Source organism: Triturus cristatus, chromosome 4_1 (assembly GCF_964204655.1).
Source record: "Triturus cristatus chromosome 4_1, aTriCri1.1, whole genome shotgun sequence".
Lineage (NCBI taxonomy): Eukaryota > Metazoa > Chordata > Amphibia > Caudata > Salamandridae > Triturus > Triturus cristatus.
The window spans coordinates 1,145,921,922-1,145,939,345 of NC_140585.1; positions in this window are offsets into that span (position 1 = coordinate 1,145,921,922).

Below are 17,424 nucleotides of genomic sequence, written 5' to 3' on the forward strand. Positions count from 1 at the left end.
CACATTTATAGCCTCAGAACCTTTAATCGATACCCTTTAAAGAATCACAAACTCAATTTCAGTTAATAAATGTCTAGTTTATCTAATTAATTTCACCCTCATTGGCATAATCAGCGTTATAATCAATCAGAATTTTTAATAAACATTGGCACAAATCAGCATGACAATTATATTTACCTAATTTCTGATACTGGCGACCATTTCCCCGAAACCTGTCAGCCCTGCATAAATCAAATCCCTTCTGGTATGACCATCCGATTGAATGCAGACTACGACCCAAATTAGTCCGGAGAAAAGTTATTTTCGCTCGGCACAACACAGTCCCAAAGATATCCAAAGGACCAGACAATCGTGCAAACAAATCGATCAACGGAGATTCGGATCACACTTCTGGAACGCACTAGACTATACCCTCTTCTACTAACCCCCTTTTATAATACATTTTTGGGTAACATGCAACATTTGCTGAATTTGGGATGATTCTGGTTGGCTAAGCTACTAAAATTTGCAATATGGGATGCAATTCTCAAAGTTCCTTGGTTCTCCTGGAACCGAAGATGTCATCCTGTGGTTTGGACAGTTCTCATGCGAAAGGGTCCGAAGTATCAATATGCAGGCCTCTAAGAACAGGTTGCCATTGTCTTTTCTGTCATTCACACTAGTTGAGTTTTGGCAGTCCTCCACGTTCCTATCCTTGGCGAGGAACACTGTGCCCTAGCCGGAGGACGCCTGGAGATCTTCAGAGCCATCCGAGTCTGCGCAGTAGACATCGCGCTCACACGACGGTGGCCACTTCCGAACTCCATTTTGAATATCATGGCCTAGTAGGCCCGAATGCCAACTTAAGCAAAACAAACATAAAGAGTAATTATTATACGGAAATGAAGATTCTAATGTTTAAACCCACACTAATCCCATTATATATTAGTATTTTCCTAGCTTATAGCAACACTTAAAGCAACAATACTCACCATTCTGCCATACCAGGAACGCAAACCATTACAAAAGCAACATAAATCATGCAAAATTTCTATCACAACACATGCTACAGTTAATATGTGTACCTCAGTTAGTCATTAGAATTATTTGCCATGCACTTAGCATTTAGTCCGTCGTGTAATTCGTGTTTATCAAGGTGCAGGGTTGATTAATGTTAACACTCAAAACAGTTAATACAAGTTAATATTTAGAAAAGTTACGTAGTTAGTATTTTATCATGCAAAATAGAGAAGGTATACAAAATGTCGTTTTACCTGCTCCACCACAGGCAATTGTGTGCCAGTGCAGGGGAGATCTCAGGGATACGTCATATTGTTGTAAATATGACACATCCCTGTTCTTTGAAAGTAACGCAGCACGGCGCAGCCAAATGGCTTGCGGCACTGCGCTGCGTTACTTTCTTGTAAATAAGGCCCCCGATTTGCAACCAACAGTGTGCTAGGTTAGGGCAAGACCACAAGATCAGCAATATATCATGGGGGTCATTTACAATCCCCTTGCGCCGCCGGTACGTCACTTTTTGATGCACCGGCGGCGCAAGGGGCTTGTAAATAAGCCCCCTTATCGAGGTTGTCCGCACCTCCAGCAGATCAAGTCCACACTCATATGGGCTAAATGCAATTAATGCTTGAACCAGTGCACTTATGCAGTATTTTAAAATACCTGTATTTGACTCTAACTTACCTAAACCGCTGGAGTTAATGGTTATATGTGTTAAGTTACACATGTGTATACCGTGATCGGTGTCTGCCTGGCAACACCCTCCCCGCCCAGCTTCTCTGTTCTTCTCTAGCTGTCTGCCCCTTTCACACCCAGTGGCACCAGCAACGGTTTCCATCCAGGGTGAAAGGGCGTGGAACCCTCAGAAGAGGAAGGCACACAAGTGTGACTACCTGTCGCGGATCAGTGGTTCCGCTTCCTGGTTTCTAAGTACGGAGGCCGCGCGCCGAGAACAGTAATTCATTATCTGCAGAAGTGTTGAATTCAACAAGCCAGGCGCGGAGGAGGTGAGAGCTGTGAGGAGGGGGCGACAGATAGGGTACGTCATTCATTCCACTGAGGGTGGTAATTTTACCATCAAATTGACTGAAAAAAACACGGCTGCCGGTGAAGTGCCGCTCATTTCAGACGGGGAAAATAATGCGTCACTGGATTTTCAGCCAGAACATAGCCAGCTACAACAAACGAGACTGTCTTAAAATGGTGGTATTTATCACCAAAACACGACCAGGGTGAGCTGGCCTTAAGTAGAGTCAACCCCATAGCCAGCTACCACTTCGAGAATCGTCGGCTCAGGTACTGACAGGGAAATGTCCCCAAATAATGGCTGTCACTGACCTTTCAATTCTCACATGTATTTCTGGCTGGTAGTATTTTCCGTCACTGAGATAAACATTTACTGTTGTTGATAAACCACTCAATTAACTTATTAGCGGTGCTCTAAGTGGGCCAGGGCCTGCCACGACCGGGTCCCAGCAAAGGCAAAAAAATCAACACTGCATGGGCCTCTCTAGTTCTATCACTCACCTGCTGAAGAATGAACACTCTACCTTCCTACCTGCCACCTGCTAGTGCTGCAACGTAATGTCACCAGAAGTCCCTTTTGTGATGTAAGGATTAAGTGTCAGGTTAACATTGGCGTTTCAGGGCCTAAAGCATTATTTCATTTAAACTAAATAACAAATGTAGGGGCATATTTACAATGAAAGTGCCAGAGTGCGGCATTAGCCTTCTTGGCTTAACGCCGCGGTCCGCCACTTCTGAAACGCTGGGCTGCACCATATTTACAACAATATGGTGCACCCCTGCGTTTCCCCATGCGCTGGCACTAGATTTAGCTGCCTAGCGCCAGTGCAGGCACCCTTGCACCATAGCACAAGGGTGTTTGCGTTGCAGGGGAAGATTGTTTATGTGCAGGAAGGTGTCTTGCTTAATTCAGCACGCATAGAAGTCGCAATGCGTCATTTAAAAAAAAAATGATTGTTTATGTGCAGGAAGGGACACCCTCCTGCACATAAAGGATCAATGGCGTTTCGCTGTTTCCATGTGTGCTGCACAACGCAGCACACATGGAAACAGCAAAAACGAGGAGAAATTAAAATTTCCCCTCGTTTCACCAGGGTACGACTAGGGTTTCCCTGGTCTTAAATTTGGCACTGCCCCATATTTACACCACCCTTGTAAATATGGGGCAGCGTCAAAATCAATGGGTGTTGAGATGGAACGCCCACCGCAACACCCATTGCCCTCCGCTTTCACGCTAAGTATAGCCTGAAAGGGTGCCTTATTTACAAGGCGGCGTTAAGCCATGTTAAGTGGCTTAACGCAGCCTTGTAAATAAGGCAAAGCCCCTATCACCACCTCAACGTCCAAAAAAGTGATGCTGTGGTGGCGATAGGGGCTTGTAAATATGCCCCGTAGTGTCATTTACTTTTAAGTTTCCCTTGTCAAGTTTTTTATTGCTTTTGGCCCTGGATAAAAGCGCCGCATACATCGTTAAATATAATATCCTGATGAATTTGATTATGCTTTGTTCACCTCACTTCCGGAATGCTGGAGGGCCCTCAAGATCTGGCTGTTCGAATGAGCCTCCAAGACCTGCAAGCGCCTAGATACTTGTCAGGTGAGTAGCCGCACTCTACAAATATTGATTGATTGACTAAGAACCCATTCGTTTTTCCATTCTCACTGTTATGTCAGTCTGAAATATTCACGTACATCTGAAGAGACCCAAAGAATGACCCCGGGTAGTGAAGATTTACTCATTCCATGGCCTGTGTATAAAGAATTAAAGGTACACACGTTGTATTCACTAAAAACGTCTTCCAGAAAGTGAAATCTGGTTTGGAAGATGGCAAAATGAATACAGCCACAAACTAAGATATATAGGTAACTGAAATAAGGTGAATATGGTGCTATTGTCCGTATTTGTGATCTGTCTGCAGTATATCGCTTCTGTACTGGAGCATTACATGAGTAACAGGGCATACAGTTTTCAACAAACTGGCCCAGAGTTTGATATAAACCTTAACACTCAAAAGTGATCACGGTTCCAGTATGTAATATACTTTCTTGAAGCGAAATTTGTACGTTGAAGGCTAGATGTGATTTGCTTGGGAGCTTTAATCATTCTGACATTAATCTTGGGGTCTGATCTAGAGCCATATTTTCACACAATAAATAGATCATTGGTTTTGGCAACTGTGTGCTTTCACAAAAATCATAGTTCATTGGTTTTGGCAAATCTGCCTTTTGATCAGATTTCCTGTTTTTTTGTGTGGGGGGAGGGGGCCTCGTTTCTGCCTTTGGTCGTATCCTTTATCTTAACCACTGTACTTACTGATCACCTTTATCTTAAAGTGAAGGCCCATTTCAGGCATACCACTGACTGTCCTTAACTTTGGCCTAATCTTTTCTCTTCCTTCTACTATATCTCCTTGCCTGAAGGCAACCTGAGCACTGTCCCAAAAGATAACCCCTTACACCAAGTTTAACTGGGACCATTAACCATGAGCTAACCCTAATTTTACTCCTAGCCCTAATCATAAGTACAGTGCTGGATTAAACCCTGTGGAGGCCCCCAGGCAGTCGAAATTCTGGGAATCCCCTCGGACAACACATTTCTTTTACAAACTGACAGCTGCCAGAAGATGAGCTTCTAAGAGGCAACCTGTTATGTGAATCTGATGACTCTGGTTTATGTACTTTAAGTTATTAATAGGTACATTACATTAATACAGTTTTTTCTTTATAGAGTCTTTAATGTAAAGTTTTTCTTTCTTTGAGTTGATTCATTTTTTTCTATCTTTTGGAAACAATATTTAAGAAAGTGTGATTGTAAATTTCTTTCAAAATTAAATCAATATTATTTAGATCCATGATCGCGGGGCCCCTAAAAGGAGTGGGGCCCATAGGCCGGTGTCTATCTTCCCTATTTGGTAATACAGCACTGCATAAGTATTACACTAATGCTTGCCCTTGACCTTATTCATACCCTCACCCTGACTGTAATCTTACCCTTTCCATAACACTTACCTCGTCCTCTTGCCTTTAAGCCTCATTCTCACCCTTAGCCCAACTCTGAACTTCACCCTATCTGTAACCTTATCCTATCCTTACTCTGAGGCATACAATAAACCATACATTGATAATTACCTGTGTGGTTCCACAAGGGTTTTTTACTCTACTGCCCTTGGAGTCATTATATTTCTCTGCTAAGTGTATGTTCCCTGTGTTACCATCTTGGGTTTGATGTCCTTTCTTTTTGGAGTTATAGCTCGAAAAGTCTCTTCCAGCTACCTGCAAGATCTCTGTTTGCCACACAACCACATTGTAAATCTGGGGCTGGTGTAGTTAGGGATATGAAATGGACAGAAGCGATGGCTTGCTAGAGGCATAAGTATTCGCAGCACAGGCCCTTCAGTCTACATGCAGTTTCACTTTAGAAGTGAGGGATTCAGAAGCCATTTTCCTCCTCCTGTAGTGTTGATTTTAATGAGTTTTTCCACTTCTCTTATATGCGGGTTCTGAAAGGCATCAAATCACTCACAGACAAAGACGAACAAAAGCAGTCTCAAATTTATGATTACAACTAACATTTTCTCCCATACCCTACAAAACACCTATACAACTTGTCTTTGCCAGTTGAAAACTGCCCTGATTTGCAAATGTGGGCCTCTTTTTTAGATATCTTATTCGCTAACGGGGCCACTTTTATTTTGGTGCCTAAAGCTTTTTTCAGTCCCATTCCGACCCTGCAGTTATGCAGAATTACTGTGTTAAAACGTGTAGAAATAACACATTGGGGGGGGGGAGCTTGGTAGCTCCTGCAAACAATTGGAATCATTTTAAAGAAAGTGTCCGAGGTTGAAAAGGGTGCGTATGCCCTTTTTTTGCACCCCTGCCGCACTTTGGTATTACAGAAGGGACTGTAGGCACGTGCGCTGCCACTTGTGTAATAGAGATCGCACCGGTGCTAAATATTGTGTTATGTGTATTTGTAACGCTCAATATCGCCCGCAAGGGTTTCCTGATGCTGGGCAGGTGCTTGTGCCTAGTCCTGCATATGGTAGTATGGAAACATGGGTGGTGTGATCTCCATGGAATGTACTCTCATTTCCTTGGGGGTTGGCCCCATGCAAATGAGGGAATGTGCAACAGACGTGAGTACGGAGGCAAGAAGACTATCAAGAGGCGCACAGTTAGTGTCCCCACTGAGGGTGCCCATTGAACTGAAGGAAAGGGGTCCCAGAGACCCACCATGCACCTCCTTGAAGATGGGTGCATTCATTCACCTTTGCCCTCAGCAGGGGATCTCTGCCTCCCCCTCTGAAATGCAGGTGGGCTGACATCTGCACAACTAAAGGTGAAACCTGTGGCTTTAAACAGATGGTCTGCCTTTCACTAAAGTGCCCAGGGCAGGCAGGTTTACGCCTGCACTGGACACAGCACATTTGGTGATGTAATATGTGAGGTCATAAGCAGTGCATGGCAAGGGTACAAGCTAGCTCTGATAAATCTGCTAACTATAACTGGTGAATTTCTGTGTTTTTTGGGTTAACCTGGGTTTTCTCAGCGAATGCGCACACACACACACACACACACACATATATATCATCACTGAAAAAAACATAGGTTTCAGGCACGTTATAGTTAGAAATTAGCATTTAAAAACCTTAGAAATTCACTGAAAAAACCATAGGTTTCAGGCACGTTATAGTTAGAAATGAGCATTTAAAAAACCTTAGAAATTCACTGAAAAAACCATAGGTTTTAGGGAAAGTTATAGTTAGTTGGACATTTCACTCGTACAAAACCAGAGAAATTCCCCCGTTATAGTTAGTTCAGCTAACTATAACTCGCGCCCCCGCAATGCACTGCTGATGACGTCACATATTACATAACGCATGACATGGTCAGTGACATCACTGATGACATCACTGATGACATCTCAAATGACATCACTGATGACATCATCCAGTGACTGTATGTTTCTGTAAAGTTTAAATATGTTTAATATATATATAGGTACAGGCGTATTGAAGAATGAGTGGGTGTATAAGTATCTGAATGGATGATTTAGTAGATGCATGACTGACTCTATAAGTGAGTGATTAAACGTATCTTACTGAATGCATGGGTTAGTGACTAAACTGTGTGAATGTCTGTATCCGTCTGTCTGTTGGTGTGTTAGCGGCTGCATGGGTTTGTGAATAGCTACATGAGTGTCTATATGGGTTATTGACTGTTTGTCTGAGTACCTGTATGGGTGCCTGAGTGTTTGTGTGGGTGGAGTGGGTGTGACTCTGTGCATAGATGTGTGAGTGGGTGATTCACTGGGTGCATGGTTTCAAGAGTGCATCTGTGATGGACTGGGTGGGTGAGTGTTTGTATCGGTGTGTTAGTGAGTTAATGTATATCTCAGTGGTATATGTGTGAGTAACTACATATGTGAAAGGCAGTATATATGTGTGTTGGAGTATATAAATAGTTATAAGTGAGAGTGTGTGATTGTGAGAGTGGCTGTATGGATGAGTGTGTGCTTGTATCAGTGATTGTATAAGGGTGTAAGAATGTGCTAGTATTTGTATGAGTGATTGAGCTGGTGTGTGTATAACTGTATAGGTGAGTAAATGGCAGTGTGATTAATTATTTGCATGACTGACTAGGTGTATGAGTACCTCTATGGATGAGTGGCGGTTTGCGAGTGTCTATATAGGTGTATGAGTGCATATGATAGTCCTGTACTGAGTGACCATAAGTATGAGTGACTGTACGGGTGAGTGAGTGGATGTGTGTGTAAACCTAAGAATCAGTGAATGGGTATGTAGTTATTGGTGCTGGAATGTCTACGGGTTTGAGAATGGCAGTCTGTAATTTAGAGTGGGTGTATCAAAGGTTATATTAGGGTGTGAGAAGATGCATCAAATTATCACATGGATGATGTCATCAGTGATGTCATTTGAGATATCATCAGTGATGTCATCAGTGATGTCACAGACCATGTCATGAGTGATGTAATATGTGACGTCATCAGCAGTGCATTGTGGGGGCGCGAGTTATAGTTAGCTGAACTAACTATAACGGGGGAATTTCTCTGGTTTTGCACGAGTGAAATGTCCAACTAACTATAACTTTCCCTAAAACCTATGGTTTTTTCAGTGAATTTCTAAAGTTTTTTAAATGCTAATTTCTAACTATAACGTGCGTGAAACCTATGGTTTTTTCAGTGAATTTCAATGTTTTTTAAATGCTAATTTCTAACTATAACGTGCCTCAAACCTATGGTTTTTTCAGTGAATTTCAAAGGTTTTTCAAATGCTAGTTTCTAACTATGCCTACAGAGCTAGGACATGTGAAGAAAGAAGAAAAAACGCATAGAAAGAAGCAAAAGAAATGCATAAAGAAGCAACAGAAGTCCACAAAGATGAAGAAAAGTGCAGGAAGAAGCAAGACATGTGCAGAAAGAACCAACAGAGGAGCAGAAAGAGGCCTTGTTGCAAAATCATCCTGTACCCACAACTTTTTCAGATGGGTACTGGTGGTAACTGACTCTGACTAACCAGGCCTAGAGCCAGTGCTATGCTAAAAAACACTTAGAATACAGTGAAAACACCTTCATACACTAGGGCACACTATGCGTTGGGGTACCCCTGTGATTAGCATGACCTCCTCTGTAAGGCCCTAGTACATGATAGGGCAGGGGTATTAAAACTACCTCTTAAAACGCACTACGGGGTGCGTTTACACAGTGGTGAAGGGAGGTGGGGGCCTGAGGTGACATGTGTGCAAGCACGCCCTGTGGCCGTTTTAAGTTGGGAGATTAAGTCCCCTTGAATTCTGATGGTCCCTGGGGTCCAACTAGCCAACCAGGTACCTCCAGTAAGCGCCACAGAGCTGCGTTGCAGAGAGGTGCAAACAGCAGTGTCCCGGGCTGGGCACCCCGGGACACTGCAGGAGCCGGCGCTGGGGGGTGGCGGTCCCCAGGGCCATCACTGGCTCCATGAGGGGGGCCGTGCAGCCCCTCTCCCAACATTGTCAGAGCTCCGGGGGGTAGTGGTCCCCGGGGCTCGGGGGTCCGTTACGGACCACCGCATTTAAATATTAGTGCACCGGGGAGGTGGCGGACCCTGGGGCGTGGGGGGGGCTCGAGCCCCCCACACAGGTATATTAAATTTAATAAAAGAAGCCCCAGGGGTGGTGGTCCCCGAGGCTGCGGAGGGGCAGTGTGCCCCCCGCAAATAATTATTGAAAACCCGGGGTGGCGGTCCCAGGGGCTTGGGGGGCCTTGGAGGCCCTCCAAACCTTTAAAAACCAATCCCCGGGGGGTGGTGGTCCCCGGGGTTGCGAGGGCGCCATGTGCCCCCCGCAAATATTTTATCAAAGCCCCGGGGGGTGGTGGTCCACAGGGCTGCGAGGGTCCCCCTGGGCCTCCCGGGGGCTTAATTAAACGAAGTGATCTAGCTACCTTGACAGAAACGGTGATGACTTGGTGAGGTAGCTAGGTCGTCTTCACGAACTACCCTGAAATGTAGATGCAACCCCTGTGAAGGGCCACATTTGACCCGAAATGCATTGGGATGTATAACAGTGTGTGATTGCATCACAATATCACATGGATACCAAGAAATTATTGGTAGAGGGACGTCAATTGTTTGGATAAATAAAAAAAAAGCAAACTGCAGCCACGCATTAAGTGTTATCATTTAATACTTGCTCAACTTCTTCAATAAACATTGCTGTTTCTAGTTAAGTGCTCCCGCCAGCTTGGAGGGATCCTCTCTCCCATCATACTTGTTGCTTTGTCTTGTTGGCATCTGTGGACACGGCACACTGGCAGGGACGCACACGGATGAAACTGATTCTTTATGTTGAACTAGCTACATTTCAGAGTGCACTTAGGCAACATTTTCTCTATAAATATATATATATATATATATATATATATATATATATATATATATATATATATATATATATATATATATATATATATATATATATAACAGAATTTACAATACGGGGTAAAGGCATGTGTTGGATAAAGGAATCCAGGGCAAAGACCCATGTTATAACGTCTGATTGGCTATGTAGTTATTATTATAAGTAATTAAGGTACGAAGTGGAGTGACTACCACAGGCCTTTGATTCTTGGGATGTGTAGAATGGTCGTACCAACCCGAAAAGAGCTGTTCAGCTCAGCCAGCCATCAAGCATAGCCTCAAGTGGGATTCATGTTTCTGACAAATAACTGACTGCGCTACAAGGCAATACCAATGCAGACTGAGTGCTGTACATATTGGTATTCATTCACTGGAAATCTAACGGGCCACAATGTAGCACTGTACCTTAACGAGCTAATGAATTTCAGAGATGAAAGATAAAAGATTGTTCTTAAAGGAAATCTGCTCACACACCAGTCCACGTCAGAAAGGGTTTATTAATAAAAAGAAAACATATATGTTTGCGAATAACAGGTTCAAATGGCCAGAGTGAGTCCGACAAACTGAACTGGAGCATGCTTGGGAAGCAACGGCAAAGCACCGTTTAACAGCACCAAAGGAACTGGTTTGCGATGGGAAACATGTGATGGATTCAAACAAAGTAAGGATACAGGTGTCCCAAGACTGAAATTAGGAGAAAGGAAGAAAACAACCTCCAGCTTGCAATAAGAATGTAAACATTTCGGTTGAGCTATGTTATGCTGCAATGTACCACAGTGGGGCACAATGTACTGAGCAGGCGCGGGCGCATTCATTCAGTTGTTCATTCCAATCAAACAGGATTGGATCTTGAGCACACCTCTTCTGGAGTCCACGGGCTGATAAGTGCACATACAGCAAGAAAAAAGGTTCTAATCCGGTTGGTACCACTCTAGAATTTGCAGCAAATGACTGTCTTTGTGGAACATTTGTCCCAGAGTTCACCTCCCGCCCGCTCCAGACAGCCACACTGTGAGCCAGCCATGCAGGCTTACAGTCAGTCACACAGTGAGCCAGCCATGCAAGCTTACGGTCAGCCACACTGTGAGCCAGCCATGCAGGCTTACAGTCAGTCACACAGTGAGCCAGCCATGCAGGCTTACGGTCAGCCACACCGTGAGCCAGCCATGCAGGCTTACAGTCAGCCACACTGTGAGCCAGCCATGCAGGCTTACAGTCAGTCACACAGTGAGCCAGCCATGCAGGCTTACGGTCAGCCACACCGTGAGCCAGCCATGCAGGCTTACGGTCAGCCACACAGTGAGCCAGCCATGCAGGCTTACGGTCAGCCACACCGTGAGCCAGCCATGCAGGCTTACAGTCAGCCACACTGTGAGCCAGCCATGCAGGCTTACAGTCAGTCACTCAGTGAGCCAGCCATGCAGGCTTACGGTCAGCCACACTGTGAGCCAGCCATGCAGGCTTACGGTCAGCCACACTGTGAGCCAGCCATGCAGGCTTACGGTCAGCCACACTGTGAGCCAGCCATGCAGGCTTACGGTCAGCCACACTGTGAGCCAGCCATGCAGGCTTACGGCCAGCCACACAGTGAGCCAGCAATGCAAGCTTACGGTCAGCCACCCTGAGCCAGCCATGCAGGCTTACGGTCAGCCACACTGTGAGCCAGCCATGCAGGCTTACAGTCAGTCACACAGTGAGCCAGCCATGCAGGCTTACGGTCAGCCACACAGTGAGCCAGCCATGCAGGCTTACGGTCAGCCACACTGTGAGCCAGCCATGCAGGCTTACGGTCAGCCACACTGTGAGCCAGCCATGCAGGCTTGCGGTCAGCCACACTGTGAGCCAGCCATGCAGGCTTACGGTCAGCCACACCGTGAGCCAGCCATGCAGGCTTACGGTCAGCCACACCGTGAGCCAGCCATGCAGGCTTACGGTCAGCCACACCGTGAGCCAGCCATGCAGGCTTACGGTCAGCCACACCGTGAGCCAGCCATGCAGGCTTACGGTCAGCCACACTGTGAGCCAGCCATGCAGGCTTACGGTCAGCCACACCGTGAGCCAGCCATGCAGGCTTACGGTCAGCCACACAGTGAGCCAGCCATGCAGGCTTACAGTGCAATAAGATAGCTAGGCATTGCAGGCTGTCGCCGTGGGCAGCAGTAGCCAGCATTTTGATGACATCGTTGCAATGCAAAGGCAGGATCGCAGGCAGCGAGAATCACACATGGAGGAGAGCTGTGATTCACAGGAGCAGAGCAGAAGTGTCAGGTGCGTTTCAGGTTTCAGGTGCTGTTTTGCTTGCGTCAGCAGGCGCAGGAGTTGTTTGGTTTGCAGGTTCAGTGTCTTCCGGGTCAGTGGTCCCCTTGCAATGGGATGCATGGATGTAGGAAGGCAGTCCACAGCTCTTCGCATCGGCATTGGTGGGAGCAGGGTCTAGTGACCAGTCCACCCTGAGCTGCAGCGCGGATTCCCATTGATGGCTCTTCACATGGATCCAGGTTCAGGGCTGTAAATCGAGGAAGGCTCTGCTGGGCTGAGGGCTCGCGAGGAAGCTTTGTCTTGGGAACAGAAGCATCTGGGACAGCAAACTTGTTATCTACAGTACTCTAGAGTCACATCATGGTTCACATACAAATCAAATACATCTGGAGGATTGTCAGTAAGTAGTATGTAATGACCAATAAAATCACATATGAATTCAACGTAGCTGTTTATTTATTTGCTTTGGTTTGGGTTGGCTCGAATTGACTAGAGTATGAAAGGTAGAGCATTGGGCCACTTAAACCCAGTTTCTTCACAGATTTGAGATATTTTACTTTTCAAGGTCCCAAAATAACTTTCAAACTTTCCAGAGGACTCTGAGGCAGTGGTCGAAGTTGGAGGGGGGGAGTAGGGGAACTGTGGGCGGAGAATCAGAGGGCGGGAATAACCCGTGGATTGGGTCAGTGGGCGGAGTCAGAGGTGTGACAGAAAGAGTAAAAATATCCCAATTTTTAGTATTTGTTTCCCATTCCACTAACCGGTTACATCTTATTACGTTACTTAATTTAACCAATGGGTACACATGTTTATTTAAGGTTTAATATGAGTTATTAACATTAAAATACATTCACAAAGTGGGATACATTTCCAATCACAGAATGTCCCAAATATCCTTAAAAGAGGAATCACAAGCCATTTGTCGCCGAGCCATGGAGTTTCTGTCATCAGCTCTACTCCTCCCATTTTCCACAAGAGCAGTTCAAACATGAATGGCAAAATATCCTAGTTTGCAAATGTTTTCCACATAATTATGGCTCTGCCTTATTTGCCACATAATATATCATCTGCTGCATAATCTGATGATTTTAACTAATAAATTGTTTATAGCTCAAACGGGTCAAAAGTTACTAAACATTGTGACTTGTGCTGCTGTGAAGTGGAGGGCCCTTTGCAAAGGTTGACTGGTTACCTTTCTCACTGCTGCAGTTGTATGTTCCAATGGTACTAATAAGGAAAAATCTTTGCAGAGACTGTAAGCATGTGTAAAAATGTAAAAATAATAAAGTATCAGAAAATTTACAGCACCACTAATACCAGTGTAGGGTGTCAGAGCACTTTACATCACACATATTACACAGAGACAAACAATCATACATGTGTAAATCACTGTATAGGAAATGTTACATAAGACAAAGGACTACAAGGTGTAGGAGTCACATAACACCTATACTAGTAGGCAGCATAGTTTAATAGTGATTGGTCTGGAGAAACACAAACTCAGAATTTAAAACGTAAGACCATGATTGGGGGTTCTCTTTAATAACCAGAATTGATTTCTACCCAAATGAACCCTTTTTTGCAACATTAGGATAATCAAAGACTGGGGAGAAAACCATAACGCTCTAATATATACCTTGTGTAGTTTGCATGCAGCTCACTGTTCTATGTTAGGATTTTAACTTATTAACTACAAGTAACAATAGGGTCTCTCTGAAAAAAGCAGTAACCCACTGACCTATTTACATTATGTGCACTTTGGGATCTGCATGGTACATGTTCTTAGCAGCAGGCACATTAACCCTATGCGCTTCCTTTCCAGGAGTCAAAACGTCCACTAGACAAAACACCATCTCACTCTACTAAGAACATTAATCACTGGAGTTATCATGACATTTTTATTGTTGCCGAAAACTGTTGGAGGTCAGGAAGGAGGCAGCAAGTGCTTTTAAAACCATATTATACTTGCAAACACAACGCCCCCACCTGAAGTCAGTGTCAGCCCCAGTCCGTGCAGGTAACAGTAGTGGGGCGGTGGGGCTGGGTAAGGGGGGATTCGAGGGACGATGCAGAGAGAAAATTGATTATTTATTTATTTTTCACCCGACATCGTCCCTCGAAACCCCCCTTACCCGGCCCCTCTACCACACCTCTGTTACCTGCACGAACCGCGGCTGGTCAGTGCCTGGTGCGGTCGCAATCAATCAATCATAGCATTTGTATAGCGCGCTACTCACCCGGAAGGGTCTCAAGGCGCTTGGGGGAAGGGGTCCGCTACTGCTCGAACAGCCAGGTCTTGAGTTGTCTCCTGAAGGCGAGGTGGTCCTGGGTCAGCCGGAGGTGGATGTTCCATGTCTTGGCCGCCAGGTAGGAGAAGGATCTGCCTCCGGCGGTGGCTCTTCGGATGCGTGGTACGGTTGCGAGGGCGAGGCTGGTAGACCGTAGCTGGCGGGTGGGCGTGTAGAAGGTCAGGCGGTCGTTGAGGTACTTGGGGCCCAGGTCGTGGAGAGACTTGTGTGCGTGAGTGAGGAGCCTGAACGTGATCCTCTTGTCAACGGGGAGCCAGTGCAGGTCCCTCAGGTGGCCGGAGATGTGGCTGCGTCGGGGGATGTCCAGAATGAGTCGGGCGGAGGCGTTCTGGATGCGTTGGAGTCTTTTCTGTAGCTTGGCTGTGGTTCCGGCGTAGAGGGTGTTTCCGTAGTCCAGTCGGCTGGTGACAAGGGCCTGGGTGACCGCCTTCCTGGTTTCGGTCGGGAAGGGTGTGAAAGCATGCTGAGGATACGGTCGCACTGCCCTAGAGACACTCTGCTCAAGTGTCCTGTGACCTCAGTGACAGAGTCACTGTCACTCAGGTGCGCAACGCCCATTGGGCTAAATGGGCTTCAGCCCCCCCCCGTCGTCGTCTGATTTACATGAACTACAATATCGAAAGTAAGCAAACTGTTCTTCCCCAGTTTAATTTTTTAAAGGCTGCACATCGTAGCTTTTTTATTATCGAATGCTTTAGCATCGCATCTGAGAATTAGATTTTATCTACCTCTTCCGAGAGGCCCGGGTTAAGCCTGAGCCTGCTATCCTCTACAAAGTTTCAGCAAACTGCCCTGCCCCCCCCCCCCCATCCCCCCCCACTTTGTTTGTTTGGGGATGAGCTTCCACGGAGGTGCTACCCTTCCCTGAAGGCAGGGATTTCACCAAAGCAATTTTGATGTGCGCGCAGCATGGGGCGGGAGTGGGAAGATGTGCACAGCAGGGGGATATGATGCCTGCAGGATTTCCTTTACAAAAGAAAAGTGTCACCCATTCCCCTTGCTGTGCACATCTTCCCACTCCCAGAATCAAGAGTCCTGTAGTGTGAGCTTTGTTTTCGTGACTGACCTTTCAAGTGAGGCCCTGCCTGCCCTGGGCATTTTGGACACAGCTTCTAGAGGAACACCTCAACCGAATTTTTCCCAGGAGCAGTCCTTACTTGTGTCCAGTCTGTACTTTGGAGTGTCATTAGATTTGGTGCTCCTAATTTTGTTGTTGGTAGGACACAAGGATGAGTGGCTGCGCAGGGAATGAAGCTTATGATGCGGAGTGTGACCTGCCGCTATGCGCACAGTACATCTCAGGTTTACACGCATGATCAGTTCCTAACTGAACACAGTGAATGGGGGCGCACGAATGAGTGCTGCTCATTGTGTCCTATGGCCCCTTCATTGATTGGAAGTGGTTATTGCACGAATATACAACCTAGTGGGTTTTGGCACTGGTGACAGTGCTTGTGCTGGCTATGAAAGTGGCACATTGAGGTAGGGAGCATGGAAGCACCTACAGTTGGTACCTGGAGTGGAGCTGTCATCAGAAGCATGCTAAAGTGGCCCAACTTCTAATAGGAAGGCGCTAGTAGCCATGCGTAAAGCAACTCTTTAATTTAATGCCCGACTAGTCCTTTCTATGACCAATCCATTTTTATCATTTTTAACAAACTTGCCACTGAACAGCCTCACTTGGTTGGAAATAACACGTTCGGCACTGGTACCCCACGATCCTTCCGCATCAATGGATGTAGGTGTTTCGATTCAGTTTCTGCACTCCAGTGCTCTAGTGTCATATGGGGAAGTGAGAGCAGCGATCCTGTGTTGAGGATGATGGCTGTGAAGTTGTGCGACACCTGGTGTGTCCTGACCTTACACCACGAGTGTGATAGAGCTGATGGTCAGGGACGCGTGCTAGGCCCCAGTTAGCTGAGTGGGCTTGGGGCAGTGATGCCACGGGTATCTGCCCCCGTGTCTGCTGAGTGGGCCGGACAGTGGTGCCATGGACAGGTGGTACTTGCAAGTGATCCTGTTACAAAGAAGATCGTAGCCTCATTTCCAGCAAGTGGCCTTGAGGCAGTGGTGCCCCGGCATGTCTTTGCAAGAGATGTGAAAGAGAACAAGCACCCCTATATGCTGAGTGTCCCCGCCCAGTGGTGCCACGGGTGAGGGGTGGGGGGTCCCTGCCTGTGATGTCGATTGAAGAATATGGGGCCCATTTCTAATACATCCAGTTAACGGGTAGGTTGATCTTTCTAAATTAGTCTGCAGGACTGTGACAACAGATGATGGCCGAATATGTCTACCACGTCCTAAGTTTGGATCGGTGGCATGTGTATTACAGACAGGTTCCTAAGTTTATTTGTGGACTTTTAGTTTATTTACACGTTTTTCTTCGATTCATTATCTATCTCAATAAAGACCGATAAAACCTGCCAATCTTAAACGTTCACTGTGCTTTAATTAATTTGTTACACCATCATGATACACATTTTAAGATGCCTCTTGCAAGTAACCAGCAGTTCTTTGTAAGAATTTCCTCCATCTGAAGCCAGGCCCCAATGTGTTAACTGATTTATAACACCAGGCCTGTTCCCAGGCCATGGGGCTAGCATAAGATAACTATTTTTTCTTAGTTTCATTTCATTATTTGTTTACTATGCAAATTGGCTTGTGCGTAGTCTCATTTTGTTATTTTCTTCATTCTATAGTATTATTTGACTATTTGTTAAACATGGACGTTCACTCGCTAGGAGCCTCTTGGCGCTATAAATATTAAACTGATAGCAGATTCAGCTTGGTGGAAGGAATTACGGAGCGAAAATACAGGTTTTTAGCTTTTTCCGTTATTTCAGGTGGGATAGTGGTCTGAGTTTATTAAATGCAACTTTATTCTACATATATTACCTTCCTTATGCATAAATATA